The 19,546-nt window shown below is 41.5% G+C and overlaps 1 protein-coding gene across 3 annotated transcripts in view; it reads left to right on the top strand.

The window, feature by feature from the left end:
* GREB1L (GREB1 like retinoic acid receptor coactivator) overlaps positions 1–19,546 on the top strand; it is a 203,514-nt gene that overhangs the window by 41,297 nt on the left and 142,671 nt on the right. The window lies entirely within an intron of this gene.

The following is a 19,546-nucleotide window of genomic DNA, read 5'->3' as shown; positions in this document are numbered from 1 at the left end:
CCGAGTGGCTCTTCCCTCTTCTAGCTTAATTGAAATTGACCAGAGAAGTGGCTTTCATTGTACAGTGCACTGTAAGGGTACAAACACACAGGGCGGATATGCTCCGTTAAAGTACACCGCTTATCCGTCCTGGAAGCGGCAGGGAGCTCCGCATGAAAACCGCACTAAATTGTGGTGCAGTTTTTCAGGTGGTTCTCCGCTGCAGGAATTTAAAAAAAATATATTTTTTTTTACTTATCACGACTTCTCTTGTGTAGCTCGGCCTCCTGGAATGACGCTGATTGGCTGCATCAGTCACATGGGATGAAACGTCATTCCAGGAGGCCGGACTGCTCTCAAAAGATGGGGACGCATCGCTAGAACTACGGCAGTGGGTAAGGTAAGTATAGGCTTAATTATTCATTTCAAATAAAAATAATTTTTTTTTCTCACCTCACATGCGATTTCTACGATGGAATCACAGCGTTTCCGCCGCAATAGTCGCAACGCATCGCTTTCTGTTGCGGGTTTTGCCTCTCCTTTGAATTCAATGGGGAAAACCCACAACAGATGAGCAACAATTACGCAGCATGAGTTGACATATGCGGCTTACAAAAAAATGCACCGCAGGTCAATTTATAAATGGCTTTTCCGCTGTATATTGATGAGACTTGTTCAAATCTCATCCACAATGCTGCTACTGTAATACGCTGTGGGTTTCCTGCAACAAAATCAGTTGTGGAAAATCCACCGTGTTTACGGCTAGTGTGTTTAAAGGCTCCATACAGATGGAGGACCTATTAGGGTCTCCCGTAAGGACCTTCTATTATGGTGGTAGCCAAGCTTTTGAAGGAGAAAACCTCCGTAAAGTGATATCTTAACGGAGTACGCCACATTATTTTTTCTGTACGATTTTTGCATGAATTCCATATTAAAAAAACTCATTGGTTTGAAATCTGAGGCATATGGAGAGTGCGGTAGGGATTCATAAAGTGCTAAGTTTGCCATATTACAGCTCCGTACAACTTGGAGGTGCATAAACCCAAAAGTTTCATTCTTTTACCATGTTTAGGTATTTGTGGTCTAAAGATTTAGTCACAATCGAAGTCTAAATTTATTTGTTAACAATTATATTTCAAGAAATGCTTGTCATGATACCAGCATATATAAAATATTTCCCATTTAGTATTGTCTGTATTTTAGAGGTGCATTACTCCACATTAACTTTTTGTTGTACTATAGTCAATTAAACCGTAAGATTCTAGGGGTTACCACTAACCATGAAGAAAAACTTTGAAGCATGAACAAAAAGTTTATAGTATTTTAGACGTAACTATTATCATTAACAGTCGACTAAAATTGGTTAGGTCACTAATCGTAGTTATGTGTCTGACCAGCTTAAAACAGAGGCATCTGCCAGAGTACTTTTGGGTTTTAACAGATTTACAGAGCAATGAACAACATTCAATTTGCCAATATATGTGGAAAGGTTGTCCGTTTTTGGTAAACCACTACTTTATGAATGTAGGGGGTGGGTCTGCGGACACAATTAGGTGCTGGTCAATGTAACCTAAATTGCTGATTTTAAAGTGAATATAATGGGAAACTGCCTAAAATGCAATTACTTTATGTAATGTTACTGTTGGTATATCTGTGTAGCTTTATGGTTGTTCTAATGAGAACCCATGAATTGCCCATACTTGTCATAACATGGTATTGGGCAAACACAATTTAAAATGGCGTAAAGCCTTAGGCCTTAATGCTCATTCACACATGCAGGAGTTGTCACGCAGCGTGTGTCCGTTGCGTAAAACTCACTGCATGTCCTATATTGGTACGTTTTTCACTCGCCTATTGCCCATTTAAGTTAATGGGTGCATGAAAATCACGCACAGCACACGGATGCACATCCGTGTTCTGTGTGTGATTTACGCATCAATACAATTGAAAATAATGAAAAAAAAATTGCTTTGCGAGTGTGTGAATAACTCATGCCCTTTGCAAAGCACACTGATGCATAACGCAACACACACGGACCGGCTTCACGCGCGTTTTTCACACGTGTTAATCTGATACGCTCGTGTGAATGTAGCCTTTTTCACATGAACATGTCCGTTTTGCGCGTGTAAAAATGCGTATTTCTTGCGTTGCCGTTCCATGTGACATCTGTGTAGGGTGCGTGTCTGCGTTAGGGATAAGGAAAAAATCAAGGGTTTGTCTGTGTTGAGTCTAGTATTGCGTATAATCTCCATTTAAGTGAATGGGGATGAGCTGCAAAACCGGACAGCCAATGCAGTTTCTGGGGTAAAAGAGAGCATTTTTCTAATCCTGTACAACCCTATAACCCCTTAGTGACCAGCCTATTTTAGGCCTTAATGAGCAAGCGATTTTTTTTTATTTATTTTTTTTTACAGTTTTTTTTTCATTTTTGTGTCAACGTAGCTACATAAGGTCTTGTTTTTTGCGGGACAAGTTGTATTTTTAATTGCACCATTTTGGGGTACATATAATTTATTGACTAACTTTTTTATTAACCTTTTTTTGGGAGGGTAGAAAAAAACCCATTCTTGCCACACTTTTTTGCATTCTAAATTTACGCTGTTTACCGTGTTGTATAAATAACACAATAACTTTATTTAGCGGGTTGCGATTGCAACGCTACCAAATTTATATAGTTTTCTTATGTTTTACTACTTTTACACAGTAAAAATACTTTTTTCTAAATTATTTGTTTTTGTTTCTCCATATTCGAAGAGCCCGAACTTTTTTTATTTTTCTGTCGATGCAGCTGTATGATGGCATTTGTTTTGCGGGACGACTTGTAGCTTTTATTGCTACAATTTTGGAGTACGTGAGACTTTTTGAACACTTCTTATCAAATTTTTTTTAAGGCAGGATTCACAGAAAACAGCAATTCTTGCATTGGTTTTTATTTTATTTTTTATGGCGTTCGCCGAGCAGGTTAAATAATGTTATGACTTTATAGTTGGGGTCGTTACGGACGCAGCGATATCAAATGTGTAACTTTTTTAATGGTTAATTCACATGTCTGTATGTCGCCCGCTTTCCCTGGATCCAACATAGTTCAGAAAGCTGGGCTTCTAGCATCATAGTCATCCAGGGCCGCCGTCAGGAATTATTGGGCCCCATACAGCCAAAATGTCTGGGCCCGCCCCTCCATTATCGTGGGTGGGCAACGAAAGTATGGCACTCACGTTTGTACGTCATACGCATTAACTGATTTTGGTGCTGATGTCAATACAGTGAACGAAACCATGGAGCAGGCAGTGACCGGTTAATGCTCTGGATTTTTATCTATTTTGCCAAAACGTATCCGACTGTATGGCATATAGTGGGATACTTCGCCCGGGGAATGGCCCAGGGGAAACTCCTGAAGTCACTGTCCATGAACAGGGCTGGAGCCTTCTACTAGCACTCTGCCCAGGGACTATGGTGCTGTTCCTGATGTCCATACACATAAAGTGACGCCCGAAGCTTTGCAAAGCCTGAGTACACGGCCGCATCGTCGGCAACGCGCTGGCAAGGGATTCCAGCCCTGGAGAATCCCCTGACGTCACTTTACATATATAGACCGTGAGGTCAGAAGCTTTCCCATGGACAAAGTCCATGGGTAGAGCTCTCCGGCATTGGGAAGCTCCGCACATCACTGTCCACATACTAATGTCACGAGCGGTATACTTTTTTTTGTGGAATCTCTCAGGATGGGATAGCAAAGTCTACTACGCTATTCCATCCTTCAAAAATAAGGTTTACCGACGTCTACCGGTCAGACGTAATGGAGACCTATGCATTATCGCTTTCGTGTACGTTAGATTTCCTGATGTACACGATAAACTTAGGGCAACAACATGATGTGAAGGGGGCCTTAAGGCAGGAGGAAGCGCTTGTGAAGATGTAAGGAGAACTTAGGCCCTGTTTACACGACTGGGTTCCCCGGCCGTGGGACGGCCGTTCAAAAAACTGCCGTCATCACGGCCGGAGTAGGAACAATAGACTCCAAATGGGGCTATTCACACGACTGATTTTTTTGACGGCCCGGGAAACTGGGTCGTCCAAAAATCTGTCATGCCCTTTTTTCGGCCGTTCTTTCGGCCGTTCTCCCGGCCGCCCGGCTCCCATAGAAGTCTATGGGGCCGGGTAATTCAAATGATGGCCGTGTATTTTCTCCAGTGACGGCCGAGTATTCAGTCGCTTGCTCTCTCTCCTCCTCACAGTGCGAATTTGCATATGAGGAGGAGGGCATTTTTTTGCTCCCTTTAGGAGCAGAAATTCCCGGCCACAGCTTCGGCAATGCTGTGGCCGGGGATTGGGGATTCCGCTCCAGGAGAAGTCCCTGACTTCACTGTCCATATATGGTCACAGTGACGTTAGGGGAAATTCTGAAGCAGAATTCCCACCGCAGTGGCCCGGGATTCTGATCCAGGAGAAGTCCCTCACTTCACTGTTCATATATGGACAGTGAGGTGAGTGACTTCTCCTGGAGCCGTCCCCTACAGGAAGGTAGGGGGGGGTGCCATCTATGTGGGGTGACTATATACAGGGGGGCTGTGTGGCACCGCCTACAGGCAGGGCTTTGTGGCATTAACTACAAGGGGGGTGGCTGTGGCTGTATCCACAGAGGGAAGTGTGTGGCAAAATATTTACAAATGAAATTCATCCGATTTTTAAAACGGACAGGGAAAAAAACAAATGCAAATCGGGTCAAAATCGGCTGTTAAAAACGGAAATACGGCCCGGAACAGAAACTGAAGCAAAACTACTGTTTTGATCGGCCGACACTCTGATCCTGTCGTGTGAATAGAGCCAAACGCTCCGCTCTTACGTTTCTATTAAAGTTCAATGTGTTTTTCAACCGCAAAAATCGGAGGCCTCCCCTTTGATTTCTGACGCAGTTGTGCCACAAGCGTGTAGCAGATCCGCACGAAAATAAGGCCCTGTTCAGAGTTTTTTTTTTGCAGCGGAAACAGTGTTGGAAACTGCGGCAAAAAAACAGCAGAATTCGCCTCCTATTGATTTCAACAGGAGACTAAGGCATTATTTCCCGCGAGCAGAAAAAAAACGCTAGCAGGAAAAAGAAGCGACATGCCCCTTCTTCAGGGATTTCCGTCTGACCTCCCATTAACATTAATGGGAGGCAGAGACAGCCTGAAGGAATTTCAAGGCAGACTTCAGACCGGTTTAAAGCAATATGGGAAAGAAAAAGGATCTCTCTGCTGCCGAAAAGCGTGAAATAGTGCAATACCTTGGACAAGGTATGAAAACATTGGATATTTCAAGAAAACTTAGGCGTGATCATCGTATTGTGAAAAGATTTGTGGCTGATTCCGAGCACAGACTGGTTCGTTCAGATAAAGGCATAATGAGGAAGGTTTCTGCCAGACAAATTAATAGGATTAGCAGAGCAGCTGCTTAAATGCCATTGCAAAGCAGCAAACGGGTATTTGAAGCCGCTGGTGCCTCTGGAGTCCCGCGAACCTCAAGGTGTAGGATCCTCCAGAGGTTTGCAAGTGTGCATAAAGCTATTATTCGGCCACCCCTAAACAATGCTCACAAGCACAAACTGTTTTAGTGGGCTCAGAAATGCATGAAGACTAATTTTCAAACCGTGTTGTTTACTGATGAGTGCCGTGCAACCCTGGATGGCCCAGATGGATGGAGTAGTGGATGGTTGGTGAATGGCCACCATGTCCCAACAAGGCTGCGACGTCAGCAAGGAGGTGGCGGAGTCATGTTTTGGGCTGGAATCATGGGGAGAGAGCTGGTAGGCCCCTTTAGGGTCCCTGACGGTGTGAAAATGACCTCTGCAAAGTACGTAGAGTTTGACTGACCACTTTCTTCCGTGGTATAAAAAGAAGAACCGTGCCTTCCGTAGCAAAATTATCTTCATGCATGACAATGCACCATCTCATGCTGCAAAGAATACCTCTGTGTCATTGGCTGCTATGGGCATAAAAGGAGAGAAACATGGTGTGGCCCCCATGTTCCCCTGACCTCAACCCTATTGAGAACCTTTGGAGCATCCTCAAGCAAAATATCAATGAGGGTGGGAGGCAGTTCACATCAAAACAGAAGCTCTGGGAGGCTATTCTAACATCCTGCAAAGATATTCAAGCAGAAACTGTCCAAATACTCACAAATTCAATGGATGCAAGAATTGTGAAGGTGATATCAAAGAAGGGGTCCTATGTTAACATGTAACTTGGCCTGCTAAGTTTTTTTTTTTTGATTTGAAAGCGCTTTTGATTTCTGTAAATATGACCTCCTGATGCTGCAAATTCAACAAATTACCATTTTAGTTCTCTTTACAACCTTTAAAATGTTTTGATCTCTGTTGTGCATAATAATTTGAAACCGTGCATTTTGAGTTTTTTACTTCTAAAAAAAAAAATCTGTCATCCATTAGGAGATTTGTTCAATAAAATTTGCATTATACTCCAACGGTTGATGGCTTGGAGATTATACTGACTGTCATTTGCATCGACTATTTAGAAAAATCAGCGAAAAATAACATTTGCATAATTCGGAATGCTATTTATATATATATATATATATATATATATATATATATAGATTTTTTTTTTACGGCATTCACCCAGTGGGTTAAACAACACTATATTGTGATAGTTCAGACTTTTAACCCCTTCCCGCGATTGGGCGTAACTGTACGTCCAGAATGCAAGTGATTTCCCGCATTCGGGCGTACAGTTACGCCCAAGCTTCAAACTGTCACCATGTCAACAGACATGGTGACAGCGTCCCGATCGCAACTGTCATAGACAGTTGCCGAGCAGGACTCGCGGGCACAGGACCAATCGGAGTGGTCCCGTGCCGGAACGAGCTGTGATTGGCCAGTCAGTACTGACAGGCAAATCACAGCGCAGGAGCAGTGGTTTGCCCGTATCTCCGTCTCTGACAAGCTCATGTCTGAGAGCTTGTGAGAGTCGGAGACAAGAAGATATAGTGTGTAAAAACTAAAAAAAGAACGAAAAAACCCCAGAAATCTGCCCCTTTTCTGACCTTTTGTGCCCACTAACCTGTGATCACCCCCTTTTGGTGCCCACAGGTTAAGAAAAATAAATAAATATATATATATATATTATATATAATTTCAGGCCACCACAGTGTCCTTCTGCCGTGCTGTGATCTGTCACCTGTCGCAGTACCCGGTCGCCATCACCCTGCTGTGTCCCTAGATTGCCCACTGCCCGAGTTCCCTGTTAGGTAGCAATGCCACGTCTCATTTCGTTTTTCCCCTGGTAGGTAGGGTACCCTTACTAATTGAATACAGCAGGGTCTGTTCTCATTCCACGGTTGAGAGTAGCGGTTTATTTTTTGATTTAAAAAAAATTCATTTTTTTCAATTTTTTTTTTTTTTTTAAAGTTACAACAAAAATTTGTCCGTTCGTTCGTTAGTTAGGTAGCAAAAGTTTATCAGTATGGCCAAAACAGTCTTTTCAGCCGAGGAAGCATATGAAATGCTGTGTTCCGACACGGACAGTGCGAGTGAAGGTGAAGAGCAGTTCGTGCTTCCATCTTCCTCTGAATCTAGTGACTCTGAGTCTGCACCCCCAAGTCGGCGCAGAAGAGCCGTAGGTCCTGCTCTGCCTGAGCTGACCTGGGAAGCTGCGGACAATTATACCCCCCAGGTGCCTGAGTTTACAGCCCCCTCAGGCATTCAAATTGAAATTACCGGCTTCAGCCCCATTGATTATTTAAAACTTTTTTTTTCAGACTCCCTTTTAGAGTTAATGGTCCAGCAGACCAACATCTATGCGGAACAGTTTATCGCCCAGAACCCTGACTCTTATTATGGTAGAAGCCAAAATTGGACCCCCACAAACCCAGTGGAATTGCGGAAGTTTTGGGGCATATTTTTAAGTTTTGGTCTCATAAAAAAGCCTAGTATTAGAGACTATTGGTCCCTTGATATTTTATATAACACCCCCCTTTACCGCACAGTAATGACAAGGAAGCGATTCGAAGCCATCCTGAAATTCCTTCATTACAATGATAATAGTCAGTGCCCACCCCCACAGGACCTACATTTTGATAGGCTATATAAAATAAATCCATTGATTGCCCACTACTCCCAAATTTTTTCCCACGTTTATACTCCCCAACAAAATATTTCGGTGGATGAATCCCTAGTCAATAAAAGAGCCCGGTACGGCATAAAGCTCTACAAGCTGTGCGAATGTGCCACCGGTTACACGTACTCTTTTAGGGTCTATGAGGGAAAAGACTCCCATATAGATCCCCCAGAATGCCCCCCTTTCCTTGGAATTAGTGGAAAGATCGTATGGGATCTTATCCATCCTTTACTTGGCAAAGGATATCATCTTTATCTGGACAACTTTTATAACAGTGTCCCGTTACTAAAAATTCTCTCGTCCAGATCCACCTTGGCGTGCGGAACAATCCGCAAAAATCAGAAGGGCCTCCCCAAAACATTGCTGGGTCAGATCCTAAAATTAGGAGAGAGCAAAGCTGTCTGCAGCGACGATCTGCTCCTCCTAAAGTATAAGGATAAAAGGGACGTCCTTATACTGACGAGCATACACGACAGCAGAGGCAGCCTAGTCCCTGTACGTGGATCCACTTCCCAACTCCAAAAACCATATTGTGTACAGGAGTACAACAAGTATATGGGTGGCGTTGACCTGTCCGACCAGGTTATAAAACCATACAGCGCCATGCGCAAGACCACAGTATGGTATAAGAAGCTGTCTGTGCATCTTACACAGATGGCTTTATACAACGCCTTTGTCCTCTACAGATATGCCAGCAGTGGAGATACGTTCCTGGAATTTCAGGAAAAGGTCCTAAAGTCCCTGATATTTTTTGTGACCAGGAAGGAGAGGGCAGTTCATCCGGCTCTTCCGTGAGTAGGATAATTCCCGGCCAGCATTTCCCCACAGAAATCCCCCACACTGAAAAAAAACAGAAGCCCCCAAAAAAATGCCGTGTGTGTGCCAAGTGAGGCATTCGTAAGGACACCACATACCAATGTGAGACGTGTCCCACAAATCCCGGCCTGTGTATGAAACAATGTTTCAAAATGTATCATACCTCCTTGGATTTTTAATTTATTTATTCTTTATTCCCCTTTTCTGTCTCCCATACTGGCCATGACCAATTATTCATTTTTTTACTGACCTGACCCATTTAAAATTTGATCATTTAAAATTTGCAAAAAAACACCTAAAACAAAACTAAATATTCTCACTATACCAAGGACCCGAGGGAGTGTCCGTCTCATCCAGGTTGCAAATCTGGGTGAGAGGAATAAATCCAGATGAGATTGGTTGTCTCAGCAAAAAAAGCCTTTGATTTATTTTTGGGCTGGATTTTATGGAATGGTGGGTAGGTTGGTAGTGGGACCTGCCATTCCCTCTCCCTCCATTGCGGGTTTTCCAGGTTGTCCTCCTTATTTACTAAAATTAAAGTATTTCTTATTATACCCCTAGATGAATACCTAGAGGGTTGTCACTTCACAATTTACAAATTCTCACTATACCCCTAGATGAATACCTAGAGGGTTGTCACTTCACAAATTAAAAATTCTCACTATACCCCTAGTTGAATACCTTGAAAGGTGTTACATTACAATCTAAATCTTCTCACTATACCGCTAGATGAATTCTTTGAGGGGTTTAGTTTCCTAAATGGGGTCACTTTTCTGGGTTTCTAATGTTTTGACACCCCAGATCCTGTTTTCATGACACAGGGCAGTAAATGCCATCGTACTAGGCCTCAGATGTTGCATGGTGCGCTTTACATTCTGAGCCCCGCCACGTGCTCAAACAGCAGTTTATCTCCACAAATGGGGTATTGACGTATTCAGAAGAAATTGCGTAACAAACTGTGGGTGCTGTTTCTCCTTTAACCCCTTGTGAAAATTATGAATTTGGGGCTAAAGCAACATTTTCTTTGAAAAAATCTAAATTTTATTATTTTACTGCCCAGTGTATGACACACCTGTGGGGTCAAACTGCTCACTACACCACATGAAAAATTCCTTGAGGGGTGTAGTTTCCCAAATGGAGTCACTTTTTGGGGGTTTCCACTGCACTGGTACCTTTACAAATGCGACATGGTGCAGAGAAATCAATCCAGCGCTCCAAAAGCTAAATGGCGTGCCTTCCCTTCCGAGTCCTACCGCTTGCCCAAACAGCAGTTTATGACCACATGTTTGGTATTTCCGTACTCTGGAGAAGTTGCTTTACAAAAGTTGGGGTGCTTTTCCTCATTTATTTGTTGAAAAAAATAAGAATTTTGAGGTAAAGCTACATCTTATTGGAAAATAATGTAATTTTTCATTTTCACTTCCCAATTCTAATGAAATCTATGAAACACCTGTGGGCTCAAAATGCTCACTACACCCCTAGATGAATTCCTCAAGGGGTGTAGTTTCCTAAATGGAGTCACTTTTGTGGGGTTTCCTTTGTTTCAGCACCACAAGACCTCTTCTAACCGGTGCCTGAAATATAATTAAAGAGAAGGAAGGCCCAAAAATCCTCTAGGTGCTCCTTTGATTCTGGGGCTTTTGTTTCAGTCCAGTAGTGCACTAGGGCCACATGTGGGATATTTCTAAAAACTTCAGAATCAGGGCAATAAATATTCAGTTGTGTTTCTCTGGTAAAAACCTTCAGTATTACAGGAAAAATGGATTAAAATGGAATTTCTGCAAAAAAAAAATGAAATTTGCAAATTTCCCTTCCACTTTGCTTTAATTCCTGTGAAACGCATAAAGGGTTAAGAAACTTTCTAAATGATGTTTTGAATACTTTAAGGGGTGCAGTTTTTAAAATGGGGTGATTTGTGGGGGTTCCTAATATATAAGGCCCTCAAAGTCACTTCAGAACTGAACTGGTCCCTAAAAAAATAGGCTTTTGAAATTTTCTTGAAAATTTGAGAAATTGCTGCTAAACTTATAAGCCTTGTAACGTCCTAAAAAAATAAAAGGATGTTCAAAAAACAATGCCAATCTAAAGTAGACATATGGGAAATGTTAGCTAGTAACTATTTTGTGTGGTATAACTATGTGTCTTACAAGCAGATACATTTGAATTTAGAAAAAGCTAATTTTTTGCAAATTTTCTCTAAATTTTGGTGTTTTTCACACAAAAATATTGAATATATCGACCAAATTTTTTCACTAACTTAAAGTACAATATGTCCCAAAAAAACAGTCTCAGAATCGCTTGGATAGGTAAAAGCATTCCCAAGTTATTACAACATATAGTAACACACGTCAGATTTAAAAAATGAGGCTGTGTCATTTGGTCCAAAAGTGGCTGGGGTCCTGAAGGGGTTGAAGAAGCTCTGTCACCACATTATAAGTGCCCTATTTTCTACATAATTTGATCGGCACTGTAATGTAGATTACAGCAGTTTTTATTTAGAATAACGATCAATTTTGACTGAGTTATAACCTATTTTAGATTTATTCTATATAGAGGTTCTTAATGCCCAACTGGGCGTTTTTAGCTTTTGACTATGTGGGCGTTGTAAAGAGAAGTGTATGACACTGACCAATCAGCATCATACACTTCTCTCCATTGATGTACTCAGCACATAGTGATCTTGCTATATCATGATGTGCTGTCACTTACGCACACATTAACGTTACGGAGGTGTCTTGAGAGTGAATAGACATCGCTTCCAGCCAGGACGCGATGTCTATTCACAATCCCGACACTTCGGTAACGTTTGTGTGGGAGTTAATGACCGCAAGCTTGATCTTGTGAGATCACGCTGTAAATGACTGCTTACTTGACACTTCAGTAACGTTTTTGTGTGAGTAAGTGATAGCACATCATGATCTAGCAACCACTGCTGTGATCTACATTACAGTGCCGATCACATTATGTAGAAGGTAGGGCACTTATAATGTGGTGACAGAGCCTCTTTTAAGGATGCGGCGATACCAGTTATGTTAACTTTTATTTTTTTAACATTGATTTAGGGAAAAAAATGTCAAAATGTTTTAGGTTTTTTTAAACTTTTAATACTTTATTATTTATTTATTTTTGGAACATAAAAAAAAAACTTTTACTGTTACTTTTTTTTAAATTAGTCCCCCTAGGGGACTTGAAGCAGCGATCATTGGATCGCTTGCGTGATATACTGCAATACTAATGTATTGCAGTTTATCATGATTCTGACAGTCTCCTTTGAAGCCCTTCCAGAGGCGGAGCTTCAAAGGAGTACAAAGATGGCAGACCTGGGGGCTTTCATAAGGCCCCCAGGCTGCTATAATAACCGTTGTTAACAGCCGATCATGCCGACGGAGGGCGAGATGGCTTGTTTTAGGCGGCGCCCCCTGATTCTAACACTTTAAATGCCGCAGTCGCGATTGACCGCAGCATTTAAGGTGTTAAACGGGCAGAATCAAAGTGATCTTAGATTCCGCCCGTTGCAGTGAGGTGTCTGCTGCGTAACACAGCCGTCCCCCGCTGTATATGGAGCGCGCTCAGCCCGTAAGCTCGCTCTATACTTCACATACATACCTAACCCTTATCACGTACGGTTATGTGATATTGCGTTAAGGGCTTATAAATCGGCAGCAGGTCCTAAATTCCATACAGATGTTTTTTTCTGCTGCATGTGCATGACGTTTTGACAAACCCCATTCACATAGGACTTAGACGATTAACACGTTAGTCTGAATGTGTGAAGGACGTTTTTTTTTAATGGCCGTCTCACGGCTGGTTGTATTTCTATGGGGTTATTCACATGGGCATTGATTTAACGGATCGTGTGAAGGGCCTGTAAAAAATAGGACATGTCCTATTTTTGTGCATTTTCAGGGATCCCTCAATAGACAAGTCTATGAGGGATCTGTGGAAATCGGCCGTGAATAACGGCCATTATTCACGTCTGATTTCACACATGTTCGTCTGAATATAGCCTTATATTGTAATTTTTAGTGAGTTTTCAGTGCGCATTCCGCACCAAAAATAGAAGTGGCCTTATTCAGATGTCCATGTTTGGTCTGTGATATGGCCGATATACACAGTCCGTATATTTCTCGGACCGACCACAGTTCAAGAAGCCGGATATCTAGCATCACCGTTATCTATAATCGCAGCAGTCAATCCTTTCCGTGGGAACACTATCCTCGGTCCCGTACTGAAAGTATCATTACCATATGGGACAGTATTCCCGCGGAGAGGCAGGGACTCTCCATGAATTGTGGTCTGCCTTGCAAATACAGCCGATACACGCTCCGTATATCACGGACCAAACACGGCTGTTTGATTAAGGCCTTAGTCTAGTTACAGTGTGGTCAAATCCCAGTGTTTTGTCACAATTTTTGCTAAATCGCGGCAAAAAACGTGATTCGACTGCACTGTGAAAATCTAGCCGAACAGCACTAATTTTTTTTCATGTTTTGTATCCTTGTTTTTTTGTTTTTTCATGCAATTTTCGTAATCGCGGCACAAATCATGTGGTTTTGCTGCGATTTTTATATAATCGCCGAACTGCGTCATTTTTGCCGCGATTGCGAAAATCGCAGCAAAAAAAATTCAAGGGAAAAAAACGAAAACATTTTAACGTATATTATATATTCTACAAGTGGGGTCAGGAGGGATGGGAAGCAGGATAGAGAGGGGGGGGGGACACTCACCAGTCGGCTGTGTAAGAAGGACGTGTCTGGGGGGCGACGACAGACCGGCGGATGCCTTTTCTTCAGACATGTGGCCAGGCCCCTGATGGGAGTACCACTAGTACTGCCCTGATGGTGGCCCTGTAGTCATCCATGCTGCTGTGAGTCACTGCTTCCCCACAGGAATACGGTCCTGTACTGAAAACATGATTACACTATGGGACAGTATTCCTGTGTGGAGACAGTGACTCACAGCATTATGGATGACTATGATGCTAGAAGTTCGGCTTTCTGAACTATATTGAATCCAGGAAAAGCAGCCGACATACGGTCTGTATCTCACGCACCGAGCACAGCCACGTGAATTAACCACATCTTTTCCCTCACACTTTAACCCAATGGTGCCCAGTGTATTCATAGTAAGTGATCCCATCAAGTACCTTGCTCACTGTTGTAATGGGCAACATTGGATTCATGTGTGAGGTACATGATGGGGTTAATTACTATTATGAGGCGCATGGAGGTACTAAATTCATAACACCATGTGCCTCGCATTAATAAGTGACTTTATAAGTTCCCCCACATAATGGCAACATTGGGGTTAACGTGGGTCACATTAATCCCAATGTTCAATGCTGGCTGTATAAAATACTAGTGCCTTTAAGTCTTTTACTCTGCTCTAATACCTGCCTGGGACTGGTCTGTCACTGTACACTGCAGCGCGAGCGACACAGGCATGTCGTCAGGAACCATGTTCCGCACGCATCATTCCTCTCCCTGCACCTTTCTCACGTTCTCCGCTTATCATTGGTGGCAGTAGAGAAAGGAAGGAGGAGCGTTCCTCCCTCCTCTGGCCGGCACTTTTGACGAGCGGGGCGGTCGCTGAAGGAAGAGAACATCGCAGGTACTGTACAGTGCGTGCGCCATGTTCTCCAATTATTTCAATACTAAGCTGTGCGGCCACACAGCTAAGTATCGAAATACATAAGTTGACGGTATTGAACCATTTCAGGGTGCGTGGTATCGAAATGGTATCCATTTAGTTGCATCGTGCATCCCTATGTCCTTTTGCCCGACCAAATAACGCTGCGTGCTGCATTATTCTGTCCTGCAAATACGACTAAATATCGACCCAGGTGTGAACAGAACTAAAGATTGTCGATGAATCCTGCTGACGTTAAGAGACGGGATGGTCATCTATTTAGTGGTCCATTTGTAATCTAAGAAACTGGGCTCTAAATCCATTGCTTAGAAATACATTTCTTTTAGGTTTATTTTTTTTACTAAAGCCCTCAGGTTTGTGCTTTTGAATCAGCCCATGACACTCTCCAGTCAAGTGAATAAAGATGTAATGGTTGCCCTTTGCAAACAGTCAGATTCCAGCTGTCATTTTTCTAGAGCAGCTTTAAAAATATATTCTATGATTGAATGGTATTTTTTTCTTGACTGGTTTTATGCATGAAGCCTATTGTGGTTAATATACTGATGATTAATTACCGTATGTGTTAATGCAGCAAGACCCCCAGATGAGCAACAATACCATGGTGTTTTCTTTGGATAGGTTATTTAACATTACTTCAGTGGGTAGCTAGGTTTAGGAATCTGGATGGTGTAGGAACACTCACGAGAGTTGTGAACTGGTTGACTGTTGTAGTTTTTTTTATTGAAACAGAAACCAAAATGGTTTATAGCATATGGGAAGTTTGGCCTTTGAGTGTGTTCTCTTTTGTTGTATGTACACTTCCAACTAAGCATTTAGAACCAAAATGCTGAGCAAATATTTTTGTGTGGGAGTATGACAGTAACTGGTCAGGGTCAGAGCAAGACTGATTAAATACGCTAGGTCACAGAGTCCCAGTGTCTGGGATTAAGTGGCAATTTCTGGCATACAGTGGAAAGCTGCACAAAATTTGTTTCCTTTTTAAAGGGACAGAGCTCAACTAAACTGTAGGTTTTGTTTGTTTTCAATATATATCTGTATGTATATATATATAATATAGACTACGCTATTGCTTCTTGCAAAATGACGGGTCCGGTGCACAACAGACACAAACGGAAACCAAGGGCACCGGCTCCGTCATTAATGAAACGGAACGTCAGAACGGGACCCCAACCCAGATGTCAACGAAAGCCTTAACATGCTTACATTGGTCAAATAATCTGGGAAGTAAGAAACTTTTGGTGACCAATGCAAGAATTGGCAACATTGTTGCTGTAAAGTGTTGAACCATGTTAGCCATCGTTAGTAACCGAAACCCTAAAAAAGTGACCTGCGCAGTCTCGAAAGTTGCTTCTCGGTTGGCCAGTACGATATTTGTCTGTCTACAAGATTGCTTCTGAATACGCAAAGTTTAAATTATTTGAGAGTCTCTTTTGAAGTTTGCACAGGAATATTACCAGACATGAAAATAGTTGGGTTAGTAGTTCATCAGTATTTAGATCTGGACAGCTTGCATCTCAATAGCAGTAATTAGAATAGGGATGAAATAGGTGCACAAGCCCATGAATTTGAACAGGAGCAAATATTTTAGTTGTTTGGAAATACAGGACTCAGTCTCTACAATTTCGTCATGCATTGCCTTCAAACGAGAATAACTAATAGTCTGCTGTACTTGCTTTATATGATTGATTGTCTTGATTTGCCTTCTAAACTTTAGGAAAGCCGTCAACATTGTTTTAACTGATTTCGTCGCTAGTTTTCAAATCGCTACCAAGAATTGGTCTTATGCATCTGTACTTGGTGATCGACCCTGGCTTTCAGCGTTATTTTTTTAAAATTAAATGTTTTTGTTTTTTTTTGTTTTTTTAGAAAACCATTATTTTAAGCAATCTAGACACAAACCTTTTACTATACTTGCTAGCAAACTGGTTCATTGTAATTGTAGACTTTTAAAACGAATTTCTTTAATTGTTGTACTCTGCAGGCTGACCTCACTTTGTTGTGGAGCGGAGACCATTTCTAAATGTAAATTTTTGTTTACCAACCTAACAGCTCTAGCATTTGCTGTAATTGCATTAAGAATGCATACCATCCTGCTTTTGATATGCTGATTGCCTATCTGTAAGAACAAAACTCTGCAGTTCTAGTATTGTGATGAATGACTTGACCTACAGTGATGGATGAGATAACTCTGCACTGTAAAATCTTTGAAGGCTGCACCCCATTTGTGTTGCTGTAAGCACTTGGAATTCTTACCACTGAAATGGCTTATATACGCTATGTTTTGTTCTTTATTAAAATTAACCTTTCTTATAAAAAGATTACTTATGTTAATCTAGGATAGATAATGATTGATACACTAAATAAAAGCCAATCGGTGTTCCTTTTCCTAGCTATTTCCTAAACCAAAAATTCTTTAGGATGGCCTTTTTGATTGTACTTGTTCTGGCCACGATGGTTAAACCAAATCGTGTTCATATTGGCGTTGTGACTTTTTTTTTTTCTTAACCATGTCGTTTCTACTGTCCCGCAATCTTTGATGCTTAGAATAGCACTAAAGAGTGAGCAATTTTTGCTGTCAAGAATACTAGAACCCCCAGATAAAGTTTATATTTTCTTCTCTCTTTTAATACCCATAGTTATAGAAGTTTTAAACCGTTTTCCGTCTTTGATTAAAATGTTGGTCCTTTAGCCATGTTTATTTTTAGTATGCTTTTATAATCTTTGTCCAAAGTCATAGAGGCTGGTTTTGCGTAGAATATATGACACCCATGGCCGCTTCTTGACCTCTTTTTAGAGGTGTGTACTCCTATCATTTGCAATTGCTTCATTTTAAGACCTCCCTTTCATTACTAAATGACTTTCAGTGAAGAATAGGCTATTTAGATTGGCTTAGCTTGGTCACAGGCCCATCAATGCTTTGAGTGTCACTAATTTAGTGCTGTTTTATAGTAGGCCCGTAACTTAATGATTGTGGCTTTTTCATATGACAGAATAAGTGTTTTTCTCCCCCTTCTTTCAGTCTTAGGCAGTTCACTTATTTAGATTTAGAGAATTTTATGGGCTCGTTCTAGCAATGGCATTCAGATGGAATGTCCCATTCCTTTGTTTACTGGGATTGAACTCTGAATCTTTACGTACAGGAGCACTCTGCAGGTAGTCAAGATGGGAAGGGCCATGACCTCATACCCTAATGCCTAGTTAACTTTGAGATACTACTAGGAATTAAAACATTTGGAAATGTTAAATGCCTTGTTTAGTGCCCAGGAGAAGTGTGACTTTGTGGCTACTGTTTTACCCAAGGTGTCTCGAACAAAATATTATGAAGCAAAATATACTACAAATCCATTTCTAACTATTCGCGCCTAAGTGCATAATTTTGTAATTGAAACTTACCTAGCTGAAAATGTTTAAGGGGTTTAATATGGCTGTACAAATAGCATAATAAATTAATTAGGTAATATCAACAATAAAATCTGTGAAGGTGGTTTTACATGGGCAGATATCACCCATGTTTGTCACCTTTTTAAATGAATGCCGATCGGAAATACAGCTTGACGATCAGCGCTCATTTGATCTCTTCAAACAGAGCAATGATTGCTCGTTCGTTGGCTGACCTTTGTCCTGTTTGCATAGGATAATAATCGAACGGGCTCATTGGCCCAGGTAAAAGGGCTTTAAAGAGGCTCTGTCACCAGATTATAAGTGCCCCCTGTCCTATATAATGTGATTGGCGCTGTAATGTAGATATCAGCAGTGGGTTTTATTTAGTAAAACAATCAATTTTCACCAAGTTATGACCTATTTTGGATTTATGCTAATGACTTTCTTAATAGACAACTGTGCGTATTTTTACCTTTTGACCACGTGGGTGTTGTAAGGAGAAGTGTATGATGCTGACCAATCAGTGACCAATCCGCTTCATGCACTTCTCTCCATTCATGTACTCAGACACTCACACATTAACTTTACTGAAGTGTCTTGAGAGTGAATAGACATCACCTCCAGCCAGGACGCGATGTCTAGTCACAATCCCGACACTTCGGTAACGTTTGTGTGGGACTTGCTCACACATCACATCGAGATCACGCTGTGCTGTATTTCACAGTGTGATCTTGCAAGATCACGCTTGCTATCATTAAGTCCCACACAAAAGTTACCGAATTGTCAGGAGTGTTAATAGATATCGCGTCCTGGCTGGAAGCGATGTCTATTCACTCTCAAGACACTTCACTAAAGTTAATGACAGCACATCGTGATCCTGCAAGATCACTATGTGCTGAGTGACGCCGATTGGTCACTGATTGGTCAGCGTCATACACTTCTCTCCACAACGCCCACTTGGTCAAAAAGGTAAAAACACACCCAGTTGTCTATTAAAGTCATTAGCATAAATCTAAAATGGGTCATAACTTGATCGTTTTTCTAAATAAAAAAAACCACTGCTGTTATCTACATTACAGCGCAGATCACATTATCTAGGAGATAGGACACTTATAATGTGGTGACAGAGCCTCTTTAAAGCTATGTTTACATGGTGGAATTTTGTCTCAATTCTGCGTTGCCATACAAAGGGCAATATATTTGAAATCTGCATCAATAATAAACATGTCACTGAATGGGGCTAATCTGCATGCGGATATGCAACGCAAACTGAAAATCTGCATAAAAAATCCCTTCAAATCCACATCAGATTTTTGCCGCCTGCTGATTACATAGCGTGAACATGCGCCCCAAAAAAAAATAATAGTCGTTTTTGCATATTTTTCTGTTTAAACGTTTTAGAAGTAGACTTTTAGATAAGGCTTAAGTTTGCTTAAAGGGTAAACTTTTAAAACAAACTTTTGACATGTCAGAGTGATGTTTCAGGAGTTTTGACTGGTGGGGGTCCGAACAATGAGACCCCCACCGATCGTTAAACTGAAGCGGCAGAAGCTCACGGGTAAGCGCATTACCGCTTATTTTTTGATTGGCTTTCCTTGGAAAGCGCTTCT

The sequence above is a fragment of the Rhinoderma darwinii genome, chromosome 5, assembly GCF_050947455.1.
Source record: "Rhinoderma darwinii isolate aRhiDar2 chromosome 5, aRhiDar2.hap1, whole genome shotgun sequence".
Classification (NCBI taxonomy): domain Eukaryota; kingdom Metazoa; phylum Chordata; class Amphibia; order Anura; family Rhinodermatidae; genus Rhinoderma; species Rhinoderma darwinii.
The sequence above is the reverse complement of the archived record's forward strand: the minus strand, read 5'-3'. Positions and strand labels throughout refer to the sequence as shown.